The 17,571-nt window shown below is 47.8% G+C and overlaps 1 protein-coding gene and 2 long non-coding RNA genes across 13 annotated transcripts in view; all 3 read right to left on the reverse strand.

Annotated features, from left to right (window-relative positions):
* The window catches only part of LOC141725738 (uncharacterized), a 32,452-nt gene extending 20,063 nt beyond the window's left edge, over nt 1-12,389 (reverse strand). For 4 of the 11 annotated variants that reach the window (XR_012577431.1, XR_012577429.1, XR_012577428.1 and 1 more), the window contains exon 1: nt 2,496-4,284. The gene's annotated coding sequence lies outside the window, so the exon portion shown is untranslated. Of the gene's footprint in view, nt 1-64; nt 392-2,495; nt 4,285-9,953; nt 11,054-11,130 lie in introns of those variants that run through there. The other 7 variants (XR_012577432.1, XR_012577434.1, XR_012577427.1 and 4 more) reach the window with 7 other exon arrangements.
* LOC141725787 (uncharacterized) overlaps nt 1-17,571 on the reverse strand; it is a 60,819-nt gene that overhangs the window by 24,565 nt on the left and 18,683 nt on the right. The window lies entirely within an intron of this gene.
* LOC141725794 (uncharacterized) lies at nt 12,417-16,895 on the reverse strand. The gene is made up of 3 exons (XR_012577437.1): nt 13,736-16,895; nt 12,591-13,632; nt 12,417-12,493 (listed from the first exon to the last, which is right to left on the reverse strand). It is a non-coding gene; the product is annotated as an uncharacterized LOC141725794 (long non-coding RNA).

Raw genomic sequence — 17,571 nt, forward strand, 5'->3', positions numbered from 1 at the left:
AAAGAACAGAGCTCTAACAGAGTCACCATGTACACTTCTGCTCCACAGACAAATGGGGCCTCACCTGCTCGGGGGAATCCCCTCACACAGGATGGGGCCCTCTGGCCCAGATTTAATTCATCTGAATCTGAAAAAAACGTTAGGACAAGAGTCACACTGTTGCAGGACAACTGAAGAGCTCCAGATGTCCTGTGTCCATCTACAAATCCCATCTGGAGTCCAACTACACCCCACATTACACATTCCAAGTCCCTGGGCCCTCTCCTATCGCACCAGGCTATGCGGCAGGGCAGAGCAGCCCCGGCACAAATGTGTGCTGACACCCGTGACACAGGACAGACAGGACAGGACACACAACGGGGACACAACAGGAACAGAAATCTCTTGGCAAGGAAAACGGCTGCAAGGACTGAGAGAACGCAACAGGAGATGACTGAGTTCAAACTGACCGTGAGCTGATGAGGCTCAGAGAACACTGCTGGAAGAAGATGCTAACTGAATGATTGATTCCAAGAACAGTAAAGATGGATGCCTAGGAATCCTATGGTCAGAATCCTCTGCCTGCCCTCACATTCTTTCAAGTCCTAATCCACCATAATGGATCCAGGTGGGGCACAGCTGTCCATACAGCTCAGAACAAGACCTGACAAGACATCTGACTGGATGCTTCCAAAGAGAGAACTTTTGACTGGGGAGCTCAGACAGGTATCAGAATCACATCTATGGCCTGGGTGCCAGGCCAAGGAATGCAGAGATCACAGATGCTAACAATGATGCCAAGGTTTCTCACAATCCCCTCAATGTGCTAAGGTAAAAGACAGGAGATACACAAACAACACATAATGCACACCAGACAAGTGACACCAGACACACCGGGACTGCTCTGCCCTGAACACCTCAGCACTGTGATCAAAAGTGAGACTTGGCTTTCATGGGGCCTAAGGGGCCACTTCATGGACACCCCCCACCGCCAAATTGGACTCAAAAACCCCTCCCAGTAATTCCCAAACCAGCACCCCGCTCTCACCCCTCTGTGGGACTTAGCCCTCTACTTATCTCTCAGACATCTCAGGATGCAGGCCCATGTCATGTACAAAAGATGGTGGCCTCTACATCTGGGAAGGTCCTGCTGGCACTGCTGTTCAACAATCTCCTGGTGTTTCTTAGCCAGCTATATTAAAGAAAACCAAATATCAATGCATGACCTCAGCAGCACGCTGGCCAAAACCCAACCATTCTGCTACTCACCATTGTCCTAAGAATGCCTGGTGCAGAAATAGGAACAGATGCTCAGAGTTGCAGCAGAGAGACTTGAGCAATAACAACTGCCTCTGTAAGCTACTCACTGCTCACCTTGCCTGCTGATATCCAGCTTTACTTCCTAAAAAGAAGAACAGCGCTGTAACAGTCTCACTTTAAACTCCCCCTGCAGAGACAAACAGTGACTGACCTGCTCTGGGGAACCTCCTCACCCGGCATGGGTGGATGGATGGATTTTGCCATGGATTTTATCCTCTTCATCTGAAAGTTACGACAAAAGTAAAAGGGCTGCAGGATGACTCACAAGCTGCAAACACCTTGTGTCTATCTAGAAATATCATCTAGAGTCCAGTGACACCCCACAAACTGCAAGGCCCCAGGACTTGTCCCACTGCAGCTGGCCATGCGGCAGGGCAGGACAGCTCCGGCACCCATATGTGTGCAGACACCCGTGAGACAGAACGTGACAAACAGGGGGACATCAAACACCACACATCATGCTTGTGGTGAGGGCCTCGAGGGAAGAAGGCAAAAGGGACCCCAAAGACACACTAGGGAACACGGCACACCGGAAAGCATGACACAAACCAGAGCTGTTCTGCACTGCCCGCCTGAAAGCTGCCATCAAAAGTAGAGCCTCTCCCTTTAGCTGTCCTAAGAGGCCCTTAGAGAAGATTGCTTCTCCCTCAGCTAATTTTGAAATATGCCCCAAGAACTACCAATCTGCTACGCCCCCATCTCCAGGCCGTGGCTCCCAACTTATCTTTTGTACGATGGGTTATGTGCATTCACGTTGCACCTGAAATGAGTCTGCCTCAGAGGGTCTTGTGATGGCCTGTGAGCCTCTCGGTCAGCTACAATAAAGAAAACCAAAAGCAAAGAATGAGTCCAGAGTTATATGGGCCAAATCCCAGCCAGTCAGCTACTTGCCCTCTCCTGATTGTGCCTGGCTCCCTCAGGCTCCAGCTTCATCCTGATTCCAAGGCTGTGGCCTTTATTAGGGCTGGCACCTGGGTTAGAGAAAGGCAAAGTTAAATGGCATTCCTGTGAGTGCAGTGGATGACTCTGTGTGCTCTAAGACATGGGAATGCCTCTGCTAGAAGCCTTGGGGGGGGGGGGGAGCCTCAAATAAACAAATAAACACCCTTTCTCACCCTGCTGCCTGCAAACCCCCTCCCAAGAACTAACTGGATACCTGCTCACCCTCCCTCTCCCACTCACAATCCTCAACTCACCTGAAGCCTCAATCTCAAACATCATCCTTGAGACTGGGCAGATCCCTCCTGAGACACGATGAATCTGCTGCAAAAAGAGTTGTGCTTGACACAACCTGGAATCTCTGAAAGGCGTGCTCCTCCTAAAAACCATAAAAAACAAAACAAGAACAAAACCAGAAATTACAAAGGTGCTTTAACACCCCTAAACACAAAACCCAAAATTGTGAACCTACATACTCCCTGTATTCCATGCTGTTTTCTTCACAGTCTCTTCCAAGCCTCTGCTGCTTTAGATGCCCAGAAACACCTGCTGGAAACAAGCTGAGATGAGCTGAAAGAGCCTTTTCACTGAAATGAGAGGAGAACTCCTACCCCAGCACATCCCAGAGAGGGAATGACGCCCCTCAGCCAAGGCTGGGGTTAATATACCCCCGATGGTGCCCGCCTCTCGTTCCCATGGCACCCAGGAAAAGGGAGGGGGCAAATCCTCCCAGGTGTAAAAGCCCTCAGAACAGCTGCAGCTGTTTGGCCACTCAGATTCAAGGGGAGTAAAGGGCTTGTTATAGAAGAAAACTCTTCACAAAAATAACAGTGCTTTCTTTTTTGCAACAGCTACTTGGAGCAGAAGAACAGAAAACTGGTAAGACATAAAACTTTGTGGTTAGGTAGCATAGCTGGATAAATTGAGTCATTTGCTGTTAACTTACATAATTATTCTGTATTTTACAAAAGCCATCTAATAAATTCACACCCAAAACTCCAGCAGCCCAACTGGCCCTACCAAATCTGTATGTTTATACATACAGTAAACAATACCAAAATCCCAGTAATACCTATGAGAAGTCTATGAAAGAAACCTATTGAAATTAATCCTACCTCAAATACAAACCAACCCATCCAGAAAGTTAGCTTCACTCAGAAAACAACTTACACAGAGCTAATAATACCAAGAAATAACACACCATATACCACCAATTAATATAATAGTGAAGGAAAAAAACCCCACATTTTAAAATTTTTTTAATTTAAACTAACTTCTTTTATCAGCTAGAACAAAAGATTTTGCCAGGACTGTAACAACAACTCCTCCTTCTCCTTCTGAAATGTCCCTTCTCCTTCCCAAATTCCTTACAACTTCTGAGTTTAAATCCAAGCCAAAAGCAGAATTCGTGCACTCGTGCATTCAGTGCTCCTGTCAGATTCTCTCTTTCCCTCCACATCTTCTTACACTTTCAGTCTTCACGCTGTCCTGCTGTGATGAGTCTGACAGAAGAACAGGCACATGTTAACAGAGCATTTCCCTCCCCAGAGCCGGTTTCCTTACCACATTTCACTCAATCCCAAGCCTGCAATGATGCACGCTCACCTGAAGCAGGGGGAGAAATCTGTAAAGGTCACTAAATACATAAAAGCGCATCCCCATTGTTCCATTACTCAGCAGCCCATCCGGCCAAGGTCAGAGCTCGCTGCCCACCGAGGACACGGCAACCAGCAGGGCCCTTTCTCCCACTCTCCAGCACGGACCTGCGAAGCCACAGAGGAGTTTACAGAGACCGGGAGCCGGCGGGACGGGACGGGCGCCCGGCCCGACCTTCCAAAGCTGGCGGCAGCGACGGCGGCGAGAGCCACGGCCCCGCTCCGCCTCCTGCGCCGCCTGCCCGGGGCCGCCCCGCCGGGATTGTCCGGCCCGCGGTCGCTCCCAGCGCCTGGAGCGTGGCGGGCGCGGGCCCGGGGGCTGCAGCCTTGTTCGACGCCACGCGCACGCCCCTCGCCCTTCCGTCGCTCGGCAGCCGCGTCCTTCCGCCGCCCCCGGCACTCAGCGGCGAGAGGCAAGGCGCTGGCTCGGGGGGTGCAGTACCGCCCTTTGGACACAGGGGGGCAGACTCACCGGGGTGTGCTATTTTCTCCGCCTTTTTGGCCGCCATTTTGAGAAGGTCAAGCCAGTCCGGGACACCCGCGACACGCCGCTCCCAACATGGCGGCCTCTCGGCTGCCTGCCGGCGCACGGCTGCAGTACCGCGCTCTGCCCACAAGGCGGCAGAACTGCCGCCCGCCCCAGACGGGGGCGCAGCGCGCCTCGGGGCTGCGGGCAGCGAAGGCGGCAAAAAAGAACAGGGGCGACCCCAGACAAAAACTGCTCTGAAATAAATGCCAAAAACCTGCCTCCTATCGAGCAAGAGTCAAACAAGCCCCCTTGATTTAAAGCCATGTTTAAATAAAAGTTTTATTTCTATTTTTCATATTTATAGTCACACGCATATTTATAGTGAACATTGATGTAGCATGTAATTTATATAATATATTCTGTCTATTCCTATTGTTTATATGTATTTCTCTGTGTTTTTATAAATATCTCTCATTAATTGTATAGTTCTTATATAGTTCTTCTATAGTTTAAAACTACATTTCTAAAACACTTTTGTTTAAAAAAAATCCAATTCTAACTAAATAAATACCAGAAAACCCTTCTTTTAAACTATACTGAAATATTTTTATATTTACAGTTTGCATGACTATATACACATTTTAATTTCTAGTTTATATTGATGCATTCTATTCAAAATACATATAATCTGTATCCTGTTCCAATAATAGAGATAAATTATTTTTTAAATTATGTATCATATCTACTGCTAAACCTTGTTTTTTCCTTTATTTTTAATTTTTATATTAATCTTTAGCTATTTATGATATATTTATATACTTAGACTTCTACCTTTATATTATTTGTATTAATAATTTTTATACTAAAACCCCTGCTTTTGCCAAATGAAAAACAAACCCATCCTTTATTTTCAACTACTTGATAAATACTTCTATATTTATAATTATCCTATATATAATTTGTTTTATAAGTATAGTACATCAATTGATATATCTATTTTATATCTATTTCCTATAATATACTAAATAAGATATATACAGTATTACTTGTATTATGCATAGTATCAATTGATGTTATTTTATATTTACAGTTATTTAAAAATTTTATATATACCTGCATATATTTGCAACACACTTCTATATTTATATTTGAGTTGGGTTGTGTCTATATTTATATTCTCTACTTACATATCTATAAATATACACAATACTCTAATTAAAAAAGATAATATCTTATTGTAATATATAATAACTTATGTTACAAGTAAAATTTTAAAAAAAGACCAAATATGTAAAAACAAGAGTGGTTTATTCCCATTTCCACACATCTGTTTTGTTTAAATATAGTTATAGTTATAATTGTACATTAGCAATCCAATTCCTAAATAAAATTACAATACAAAGAACATTGAATTCCCACCAATATCTTCGAAAAACATCAAGATACCTCCAACAGCCAAAAATCTGCCAGTCAAAAAACCACAAAACACTCTTTTCAATAACAAATTCTCATCACATCAGAAAAATGGAACCAAGATAAAAGAAAACCCTATAGAAACGCGCACAGCAAATTACAACAACTACTAAAAAAAGAAATCAAACCAACCTACTAAACTCCAAACAGTGCCACTGACCCTGAAGGTTACTAAAAAAAAAATAAACAAAATTCTACCTCTACACTAACTCAAAGAATAACCAATCCTCTGTAAATATAACAGACGAACTACTTAACGAAATAGAAAAAATCTCAAGGACTAAAAACTAAGAAAACAACTACTCAATACTACTTGAAAAGATCCACCATATAAATACCCATATTCCCAAAAAAAAACCGATGAACAACAATCAAATACATGAAAGAACAACAACAAAAAAACAATCAAAAAAAAAAACCAACAACAAAAAAAGCCCCAAAACCGAATAAACTTTCATTTTCAACAAAACTATTATTCCCAACTGAATAAACCCATAGTGCCTCAAGCTCTCAAAATAAAAATAACACCTAGAAACAAACACAAAGACTAAAGACACACGTAACCATAAACAATGTCTCCCAAATTACCCGCAACCATAAAACATACACTACAATCAAACCAACCAAATAAATAAAAGCCCTGGAAGACGATAAACACACATGCAATTCTCGAGATTAAAAACCCGCTGCTATGAACGACACGACGCTACCTCAAAAGCCCACCGAAACAAACACTACCCGCTCACGCCAATAAAAGCCACCTCAACAGAATTAAAATCCGAACCGCTGCTTCGCGCTACGACCCGTAAAAACCATTGCGCGCCTTTCTAAACATAATACCCCGGCAAAAAAACCATATCCGACTCCGAAACCCAATCCGAAACGAACCTTTATCATCCCCACCGGCACCGAGAACCGCAGCACTCAGGAAGAACCGTAGCCCTTAGCGTACCCCCGCTGCAAACCGAACACAGCGATGCAATCAATGCCGAAAAAGCGCCTCCGAACCGCGGCACCGCCCCAGCACTGCGAGCAGCCGAAGCCCGCGCTCGCTGCCGGCCCCGGACGGAGCGCGGCTCCCGCCAGGAGACCGGCTCCTCCGGCGGCTCCTCCGGCACGCGGGGCCGGCGCCGGCCCGGAGAGCCGCGCCCGCTGCCCCTGCCCGGCGGGGCCGGCACCGGGCCCGGGGGTGGCGGCGGCGCCCGAGCCCCGCGCCCGGAGCGGCCGGAGCGGCCGGCACCGCCCGGGCCGCCGCAGCAGCGCCCGCGCCGCCTCTGCCGCCCTTGGCCGGCCCGGCTCCCTCGGCTCGCACCGGCGCGGCTCCGCCACCGCCGCCCTTGGCCGGCCCGGCCGCGCCAAATCCCCCGTGCGCCCCGGCAGCTGCCCGGGCCGTGCCAGCGCCGCTCCCGAGCGGCAACGTTCCGGCCCGGGCCGCGGCCACCACAAGCGCCCTCCCATGCAGCGGCACGGCCCCCTTGCAGCCCTGCAAACGCTGCCACAGCTGCAGCTTCCCGCAACCGAAGCCCGAAACTGACGCCGCAGGCGGGGCTCGCCTCCCTTCAACAAGGGCAAAGAAGTGTCCTCTCCCCTTCACGTTCATCCCCTACGAGAGCACAAAAGAAGGGGCGCTCCTCAAATGAAAGCCTTCGACTGATGGCAAAGGGCCATTTCCACCTCCATTCAAAGCCTTGAAAAGGAGGGACACCGCGGCTGCCCCCTCCATTTCAACCCTAGGGTGATGAAAAATTGGGGGGCTACTCTCAAATCAATTCCATAACACCACAACAATACTTTTCCCCTTAAAATAGATCACAGGATTCCCCTAACAGCCTGGAAAACTCTGGTTTTCCTTCAAGCAATACCCTTAAAACCACCGGTAAAGGGTGACTCCCCTACCAGTTCAAACACAGCCAGTAATGGAAGAGAACTTGTTTCCCTCAAATTGAATTCCTTTCGTCCTCATAATTTCCATTTCTGCTCCTGAGGAACCAGGGAGGGACTGGCAAGATGAAATTGCAAAGGGGAAGGACAAAATTCCCCGCTCCAAACGCACACGGGCTCACCTGTTCGGCTGCTGCTCCCCGGCACAAAGATTCGTCCCTCGGCACAAACCCCTCCACTCAGCAGCTCCATGCAAAAATGTACAGAGGCAAACTCTCCCCCCGTTAAAACAGCCCTGGCAAGAGCCACCCCCTCATCATCCTCACACTCACACCTGGGCTGCTCCGAGCCCTCATCATCCTCACAGCTCACACCTGGGCTGCTCCGAGCCCCTCATCATCCTCACACTCACACCTGGGCTGCTCCGAGCCCCTCATCATCCTCACACTCACACCTGGGCTGCTCCGAGCCCCTCATCATCCTCACACTCACACCTGGGCTGCTCCGAGCCCCTCATCATCCTCACACTCACACCTGGGCTGCTCCGAGCCCCTCATCATCCTCACACTCACACCTGGGCTGCTCCGAGCCCCTCATCATCCTCACACTCACACCTGGGCTGCTCCGAGCCCCTCATCATCCTCACACTCACACCTGGGCTGCTCCGAGCCCCTCATCATCCTCACACTCACACCTGGGCTGCTCCGAGCCCCTCATCATCCTCACACTCACACCTGGCGCCGATGCCACTCCAACAGCGCCTCTCCCTGTGCAGCACACAGCCCGCTTCTCACAGACAGAGCAAACAGAAATCCGCTACGGGCCTTGGCTTTCCTTAGTCCGTCTGGTTCCACAATTCAAACACGTCCGTGCACTGATGGCATTGAGGGAAAGCTTTCCAGTGCAGAAAGCTATCATTCTGCTAGCACACTTTGATACACCCTCAGAAAAAGTAGAATCAGCACCAACTCCTAAGACCCCTGCTGAGGAACCCAGCCCTCCTTGGGACACCCAATGCAGCAGACCTGGAAAAATGAGGGGAAAAGTCAAGCTTGGAGTGGAAAAAGAGAACATAAATACACCAGCCTTTAAAATAAGCCCTCACACAGTAATAGTGAGATCCAGTCACATTTCTTCTTTCACTGCTTTTTGCGGTTACATAAATACAAATAAAAACACATTAAACACAAGACGGAGCTAGGCATTTACAGGTCTTCATTTTGAAGTCTGGATGACAAATGGGGGAAGAAGTAAAATAAGAAAACCCATGACTCCTTCCCTTGTTTGGTCCCAACAATGCTAAGCTAAGGGCTTTGTCCTCTAGCACTCACTGCCCAGGAGAGTGATGTCCTCTCACAGATACATCCATTGTTGAGACAGCAACAGACAGTACGGCAGGGCACGATAAAAAAAGTGGTTTGAAATACATTAATGGAACAAAAAAACCTGTAGTAGAAATAAAATTGAAATAATCTCGTCCCCTTCCAGGGTGTGGATGGTCACCTCTCAAACAAAGACAGAGACACAGCAAAGGTGTTTAAGGTGCATTAGTTGCCTCTGTCTACAACGCTCATCCTTTCCTTCCCAGCAGAAACCATTGCACTGGTGTACCAAGGGACACTGCAAAGTCCTTGAGTAGGGCAAGCCCTGCTCAGCAGAAACCAAAGCACCCCTGCTTGGGGCACAGCATTCCTACTTGCCCTCTCCTGAGTGTGCCTGGCTCCCTCAGGCTCCAGCTTCATCCTGATTCCAAGGCTGTGGCCTTTATTAGGGCTGGCACCTGGCTTCGAGAAAGGCAAAGTTAAATGGCATTCCTGTGAGTGCAGTGGATGACTCTGTGTGCTCTAAGACATGGGAATGCCTCTGCTAGAAGCCTTGTGCGGGGGGCCCTCAAATAAACAAATAAACACCCTTTCTCACCCTGCTGCCTGCAAACCCCCTCCCAAGAACTCCTAACTGGATACCTGCTCACCCTCCCTCTCCCACTCACAATCCTCAACTCACCTGAAGCCTCAATCTCAAACATCATCCTTGACACTGGGCAGATCCCTCTTGTGACATGATCAAGCTGCTGAAAAAATTCTTCTCCTTGAGAGCTGAGCAATAACAACCACTTCTCTCCACGGCTCACCTTGACTGCTGCTATCCAGATTCACTTCCTAAAAAGAAAGACAAAGAAGTGAGCTCTAACAGAGTCACCATGTACACTTCTGCTCCACAGACAAATGGGGCCTCACCTGCTCGGGGGAATCCCCTCACACGGGATGGGGCCCTCTGGCCCAGATTTAATTCATCTGAATCTGAAAAAAACGTTAGGACAAGAGTCACACTGTTGCACGATAACTGAAGAGCTCCAGATATCCTGTGTCCATCTACAGATCCCATCTAGAGTCCAACTACACCCCACATTACACATTCCAAGTCCCCGGGCCCTCTCCTGTCGCACCAGGCTATGCGGCAGGGCAGAGCAGCCCCGGCACAAATGTGTGCTGACACCCGTGACACAGGACAGGACGGACAATGGGGACACAACACAGACTGAAACCTCTAGGCAAGGAAAATGGCTACAACGACAGAGAGAAGTCAAAAGGTGATGACCAAGGTGAGACTGATGGTGAGCTAATGAGGCTCAGAGAACCTGGAGGAAGAAGATGCTAAACTGGATGATTCATTCCAAGAACAGCAAAGATGAATGCCCAGGAATCCTACAGTCAGAATCCTCTAGCTAACCTCATACTAGTAGAGCTCCTAATCCACCATAATGGATCCAGGTGAGGCATAGCTGTCCGTACAGCTCAGAACAAGACCTGACAAGACATCTGACTGGATGCTTCCAAAGAGAGAACTTTTGACTGGGGAGCTCAGACAGGTATCAGAATCGCATCTCTGGCCTGGGTGCCAGGCCAAGGAATGCACAGATCACAGATGCTAACAATGATGCCAAGGTTTCTGACAGGCCCCTCAATGTGCTAAGGTAAAAGACAGGAGATACACAAACAACACATAATGCACAGCAGACAAGTGACACCAGACACACCGGGACTGCTCTGCCCTGAACACCTCAGCACTGTGATCAAAGGTGAGAGTTGGCTTTTATGGGGCCTAAGGGGCCACTTCATGGACACCCCCCCACCGCCAAACTGGACTCAAAAACCCCTCCCAGTAATTCCCAAACCAGCACCCTGCCTTCATCCCCTCTGTGGGTCATAGCCCTCTACTTATCTCTCAGACATCTCAGGATGCAGGCCCATGTCATGTACAAAAGATGGTGGCCTCTACATCTGGGAAGGTCCTGCTGGCACTGCTGTTCAACAATCTCCTGGTGTTTCTTAGCCAGCTATATTAAAGAAAACCAAATATCAATGCATGACCTCAGCAGCACGCTGGCCAAAACCCAACCATTCTGCTGCTCACCATTGTCCTAAGAACGCCTGGTGCAGAAATAGGAACAGATGCTCAGAGTTGCAGCAGAGAGACTTGAGCAATAACAACTGCCTCTGTAAGCTACTCACTGCTCACCTTGCCTGCTGATATCCAGCTTTACTTCCTAAAAAGAAGAACAGCGCTGTAACAGTCTCACTTTAAACTCCCCCTGCAGAGACAAACAGTGACTGACCTGCTCTGGGGAACCTCCTCACCCGGCATGGGTGGATGGATGGATTTTGCCATGGATTTTGTCCTCTTCATCTGAAAGTTACGACAAAAGTAAAAGGGCTGCAGGATGACTTCACAGCTCCAAACATCTTGTGTCTATCTAGAAATATCATCTAGAGTCCAGTGACACCCCACAAACTGCAAGGCCCCAGGACTTGTCCCATTGCAGCTGGCCATGCGGCAGGGCAGGACAGCTCCGGCACCCATATGTGTGCAGACACCCGTGAGACAGAACGTGACAAACAGGGGGACATCAAACACCACACATCATGCTTGTGGTGAGGGCCTCGAGGGAAGAAGGCAAAAGGGACCCCAAAGACACACTAGGGAACACGGCACACCGGAAACCACGACACAAACCAGAGCTGTTCTGCACTGCCCGCCTGAAAGCTGCCATCAAAAGTAGAGCCTCTCCCTTTAGCTGTCCTAAGAGGCCCTTGGACAAGTTTGCTTTTCCCTCCGCTAATTTTTAAATCTGTCCCAAGAACTCCCAACCTGCTACGCCCCCATCTCCAGGCCATGGCTCCCAACTTATCTTTTGGATGATCGGCGACGGGAATCCACGTTGCACCTGAAATGAGTCTGCTTCAGAGAGCCTCGTGATCGCCTGTGAGCCTCTCGGTCAGCTACAATAAAGAAAACCAAAACCAAAGAATGAGTCCAGAGTTATGCGGGCCAAATCCCAGCCAGTCAGCTACTTGCCCTCTCCTGAGTGTGCCTGGCTCCCTCAGGCTCCAGCTTCATCCTGATTCCAAGGCTGTGGCCTTTATTAGGGCTGGCACCTGGCTTAGAGAAAGGCAAAGTTAAATGGCATTCCTGTGAGTGCAGTGGATGACTCTGTGTGCTCTAAGACATGGGAATGCCTCTGCTAGAAGCCTTGTGCGGGGGGCCCTCAAATAAACAAATAAACACCCTTTCTCACCCTGCTGCCTGCAAACCCCCTCCCAAGAACTCCTAACTGGATACCTGCTCACCCTCCCTCTCCCACTCACAATCCTCAACTCACCTGAAGCCTCAATCTCAAACATCATCCTTGACACAGATCCCTCCTGAGACACGATGAATCTGCTGCAAAAAGAGTTGTGCTTGACACAACCTGGAATCTCTGAAAGGCGTGCTCCTCCTAAAAACCATAAAAAACAAACCAAGAACAAAACCAGAAATTACAAAGGTGCTTTAACACCCCTAAACACAAAACCCAAAATTGTGAACCTAAATACTCCCTGTATTCCATGCTGTTTTCTTCACAGTCTCTTCCAAGCCTCTGCTGCTTTAGATGCCCAGAAACACCTGCTGGAAACAAGCTGAGATGAGCTGAAAGAGCCTTTTCACTGAAATGAGAGGAGAACTCCTACCCCAGCACATCCCAGAGAGGGAATGAAGCCCCTCAGCCAAGGCTGGGGTTAATATACCCCCGATGGTGCCCGCCTCTCGTTCCCATGGCACCCAGGAAAAGGGAGGGGGCAAATCCTCCCAGGTGTAAAAGCCCTCAGAACAGCTGCAGCTGTTTGGCCTCTCTGACTCAGATTCAAGGGGAGTAAAGGGCTTGTTATAGAAGAAAACTCTTCACAAAAATAACAGTGCTTTCTTTTTTGCAACAGCTACTTGGAGCAGAAGAACAGAAAACTGGTAAGACATAAAACTTTGTGGTTAGGTAGCATAGCTGGATAAATTGGGTCATTTGCTGTTAACTTACATAATTATTCTGTATTTAACCAAAGCCATCTAATAAATTCACACCCAAAACTCCAGCAGCCCAGCTGGCCCTACCAAATCTGTATGTTTATACATACAGTAAACAATACCAAAATTCCAGTAATACCTATGAGAAGTCTATGAAAGAAACCTATTGAAATTAATCCTACCTGAAATACCATCCATTCCTACCTGAAAACCCATCCAGAAAGTTAGCTTCACTCAAAAAACATTTTACACAGAGTTAATAATACCAAGAAATAACACACCATATACCACCAATGAATATAATAGTGAAGGAAAAAAACCCCACATTTTAAATTTTTTTTAATTTAAACTAACTTCTTTTATCAGCTAGAACAAAAGATTTTGCCAGGACTGTAACAACAACTCCTTCTCCTTCTGAAATGTCCCTTCTCCTTCCCAAATTCCTTACAACTTCTGAGTTTAAATCCAAGCCGAAAGCAAAATTCGTGCACTCGTGCGTTCAATGCTCCTGTCAGATTCTCTCTTTCCCTCCACATCTTCTTACACTTTCAGTCTTCACGCTGTCCTGCTGTGATGAGTCTGACAGAAGAACAGGCACATGTTAACAGAGCATTTCCCTCCCCAGAGCCGGTTTCCTCAGCGCATTTCACCCAATCCCAAGCCTGCAATGATGCACGCTCACCTGAAGCAGGGGGAGAAATCTGTAAAGGTCACTAAATACATAAAAGCGCATCCCCATTGTTCCATTACTCAGCAGCCCATCCGGCCAAGGTCAGAGCTCGCTGCCCACCGAGGACACGGCAACCAGCAGGGCCCTTTCTCCCACTCTCCAGCACGGACCTGCGAAGCCACAGAGGAGTTTACAGAGACCGGGAGCCGGCGGGACGGGACGGGCGCCCGGCCCGACCTTCCAAAGCTGGCGGCAGCGACGGCGGCGAGAGCCACGGCCCCGCTCCGCCTCCTGCGCCGCCTGCCCGGGGCCGCCCCGCCGGGATTGTCCGGCCCGCGGTCGCTCCCAGCGCCTGTAGCGTGGCGGGCGCGGGCCCGGGGGCTGCAGCCTTGTTCGACGCCACGCGCACGCCCCTCGCCCTTCCGTCGCTCGGCAGCCGCGTCCTTCCGCCGCCCCCGGCACCCAGCGGCGAGAGGCAAGGCGCTGGCTCGGGGGGTGCAGTACCGCCCTTTGGACACAGGGGGGCAGACTCACCGGGGTGTGCTATTTTCTCCGCCTTTTTGGCCGCCATTTTGAGAAGGTCAACGAAAAGTCCGAGACACCCGCGACACGCCGCTCCCAACATGGCGGCCTCTCGGCTGCCTGTCGGCTCACAGCTGCAGTACCGCGCTCTGCCCACAAGGAGGCAGCACTGCCGCCCGCCCCAGACGGGGGCGCAGCGCGCCTCGGGGCTGCGGGCAGCGACGGCGGCAAAAAAGAACAGGGGCGACCCCAGACAAAAACTGCTCTGAAATAAATGCCAAAAACCTGCCTCCTATCGAGCAAGAGCCAAACAAGCCCCCTTGATTTAAAGCCATGTTTAAATAAAAGTTTTATTTCTATTTTTCATATTTATAGTCACACGCATATTTATAGTGAACATTGATGTAGCATGTAATTTATACAATATATTCTGTCTATTCCTATTGTTTATATGTATTTCTCTGTGTTTTTATAAATATCTCTCATTAATTGTATAGTTCTTATATAGTTCTTCTATAGTTTAAAACTACATTTCTAAAACACTTTTGTTTAAAAAAAATCCAATTCTAACTAAATAAGTACCAGAAAACCCTTCTTTTAAACTATACTGAAATATTTTTATATTTACAGTTTGCATGACTATATACACATTTTAATTTCTAGTTTATATTGATGCATTCTATTCAAAATACATATAATCTGTATCCTGTTCCAATAATAGAGAAATTATTTTTTAAATTATGTATCATATCTACTGCTAAACCTTGTTTTTTCCTTTATTTTTAATTTTTATATTAATCTTTAGCTATTTATGATATCTTTATATACTTAGACTTCTACCTTTATATTATTTGTATTAATAATTTTTATACTAAAACCCCTGCTTTTGCCAAATGAAAAACAAACCCATCCTTTACTTTCAACTACTTGATAAATACTTCTATATTTATAATTATCCTATATATAATTTGTTTTATAAGTATAGTACATCAATTGATATATCTATTTTATATCTATTTCCTATAATATACTAAATAAGATATATACAGTATTACTTGTATTATGCATAGTATCAATTGATGTTATTTTATATTTACAGTTATTTAAAAATTTTATATATACCTGCATATATTTGCAACACATTTCTATATTTATATTTGAGTTGGGTTGTGTCTATATTTATATTCTCTACTTACATATCTATAAATATACACAATACTCTAATTTAAAAAGATAATATCTTATTGTAATATATAATTACTTATGTTACAAGTAAAATTTTAAAAAAAGATCAAATATATAAAAACAAGAGTGGTTTATTCCCATTTCCACACATCTGTTTTGTTTAAATATAGTTATAGTTATAATTGTACATTAGCAATCCAATTCCTAAATAAAATTGCAATACAAAGAGCATTGAATTGCCAGCAATATCTTCGAAAAACATCAAGATACCTCCAACAGCCAAAAATCTGCCAGCCAAAAAACCACAAAACACTCTTTTCAATAACAAATTCTCATCACATCAGAAAAATGGAACCAAGATAAAAGAAAACCCTGTAGAAACACGCACAGCAAATTACAACAACTACTAAAAAAAGAAATCAAACCAACCTACTAAACTCCAAACAGTGCCACTGACCCTGAAGGTTACTAAAAAAAAATAAACAAAATTCTACCTCTACACTAACTCAAAGAATAACCAATCCTCTGTAAATATAACAGCCGAACTAGTTAACGAAATAGAAAAAATCTCAAGGACTAAAAACTAAGAAAACAACTACTCAATACTACTTGAAAAGATCCACCATATAAATACCCATATTACCAAAAAAAACCGATGAACAACAATCAAATACATGAAAGAACAACAACAAAAAAACAATCAAAAAAAAAAACCAACAACAAAAAAAGCCCCAAAACCGAATAAACTTTCATTTTCAACAAAACTATTATTCCCAACTGAATAAACCCATAGTGTCTCAAGCTCTCAAAATAAAAATAACACCTAGAAACAAACACAAAGCCTAAAGACAAACGTAACCATAAACAATGTCTCCCAAATTACCCGCAACCATAAAACATACACTACAATCAAACCAACCAAATAAATAAAAGCCCTGGAAGACGATAAACACACATGCAATTCTCGAGATTAAAAACCCGCTGCTATGAACGACACGACGCTACCTCAAAAGCCCACCGAAACAAACACTACCCGCTCACGCCAATAAAAGCCACCTCAACAGAATTAAAATCCGAACCGCTGCTTCGCGCTACGACCCGTAAAAACCATTGCGCGCCTTTCTAAACATAATACCCCGGCAAAAAAACCATATCCGACTCCGAAACCCAATCCGAAACGAACCTTTATCATCCCCACCGGCACCGAGAACCGCAGCACTCAGGACGAACACCGTAGCCCTTAGCGTACCCCCGCTGCAAACCGAACACAGCGATGCAATCAATGCCGAAAAAGCGCCTCCGAACCGCGGCCCCGCCCCAGCACTGCGAGCAGCCGAAGCCCGCGCTCGCTGCCGGCCCCGGACGGAGCGCGGCTCCCGCCAGGAGACCGGCTCCTCCGGCGGCTCCTCCGGCACGCGGGGCCGGCGCCGGCCCGGAGAGCCGCGCCCGCTGCCCCTGCCCGGCGGGGCCGGCACCGGGCCCGGGGGTGGCGGCGGCGCCCGAGCCCCGCGCCCGGAGCGGCCGGAGCGGCCGGCACCGCCCGGGCCGCCGCAGCAGCGCCCGCGCCGCCTCTGCCGCCCTTGGCCGGCCCGGCGCGGCTCCCTCGGCTCGCACCGGCGCGGCTCCGCCACCGCCGCCCTTGGCCGGCCCGGCCGCGCCAAATCCCCCGTGCGCCCCGGCAGCTGCCCGGGCCGTGCCAGCGCCGCTCCCGAGCGGCAACGTTCCGGCCCGGGCCGCGGGCACCACAAGCGCCCTCCCATGCAGCGGCACGGCCCCCTTGCAGCCCTGCAAACGCTGCCACAGCTGCAGCTTCCCGCAACCGAAGCCCGAAACTGACGCCGCAGGCGGGGCTCGCCTCCCTTCAACAAGGGCAAAGAAGTGTCCTCTCCCCTTCACGTTCGTCCCCTACGAGAGCACAAAAGAAGGGGCGCTCCTCAAATGAAAGCCTTCGACTGATGGCAAAGGGCCATTTCCACCTCCATTCAAAGCCTTGAAAAGGAGGGACACCACGGCTGCCCCCTCCATTTCAACCCTAGGGTGATGAAAAATTGGGGGGCTACTCTCAAATCAATTCCATAACACCACAACAATACTTTTCCCCTTAAAATAGATCACAGGATTCCCCTAACAGCCTGGAAAAC

This window comes from Zonotrichia albicollis, chromosome 2, assembly GCF_047830755.1.
Source record: "Zonotrichia albicollis isolate bZonAlb1 chromosome 2, bZonAlb1.hap1, whole genome shotgun sequence".
Taxonomy (NCBI): Eukaryota; Metazoa; Chordata; class Aves; order Passeriformes; family Passerellidae; genus Zonotrichia; species Zonotrichia albicollis.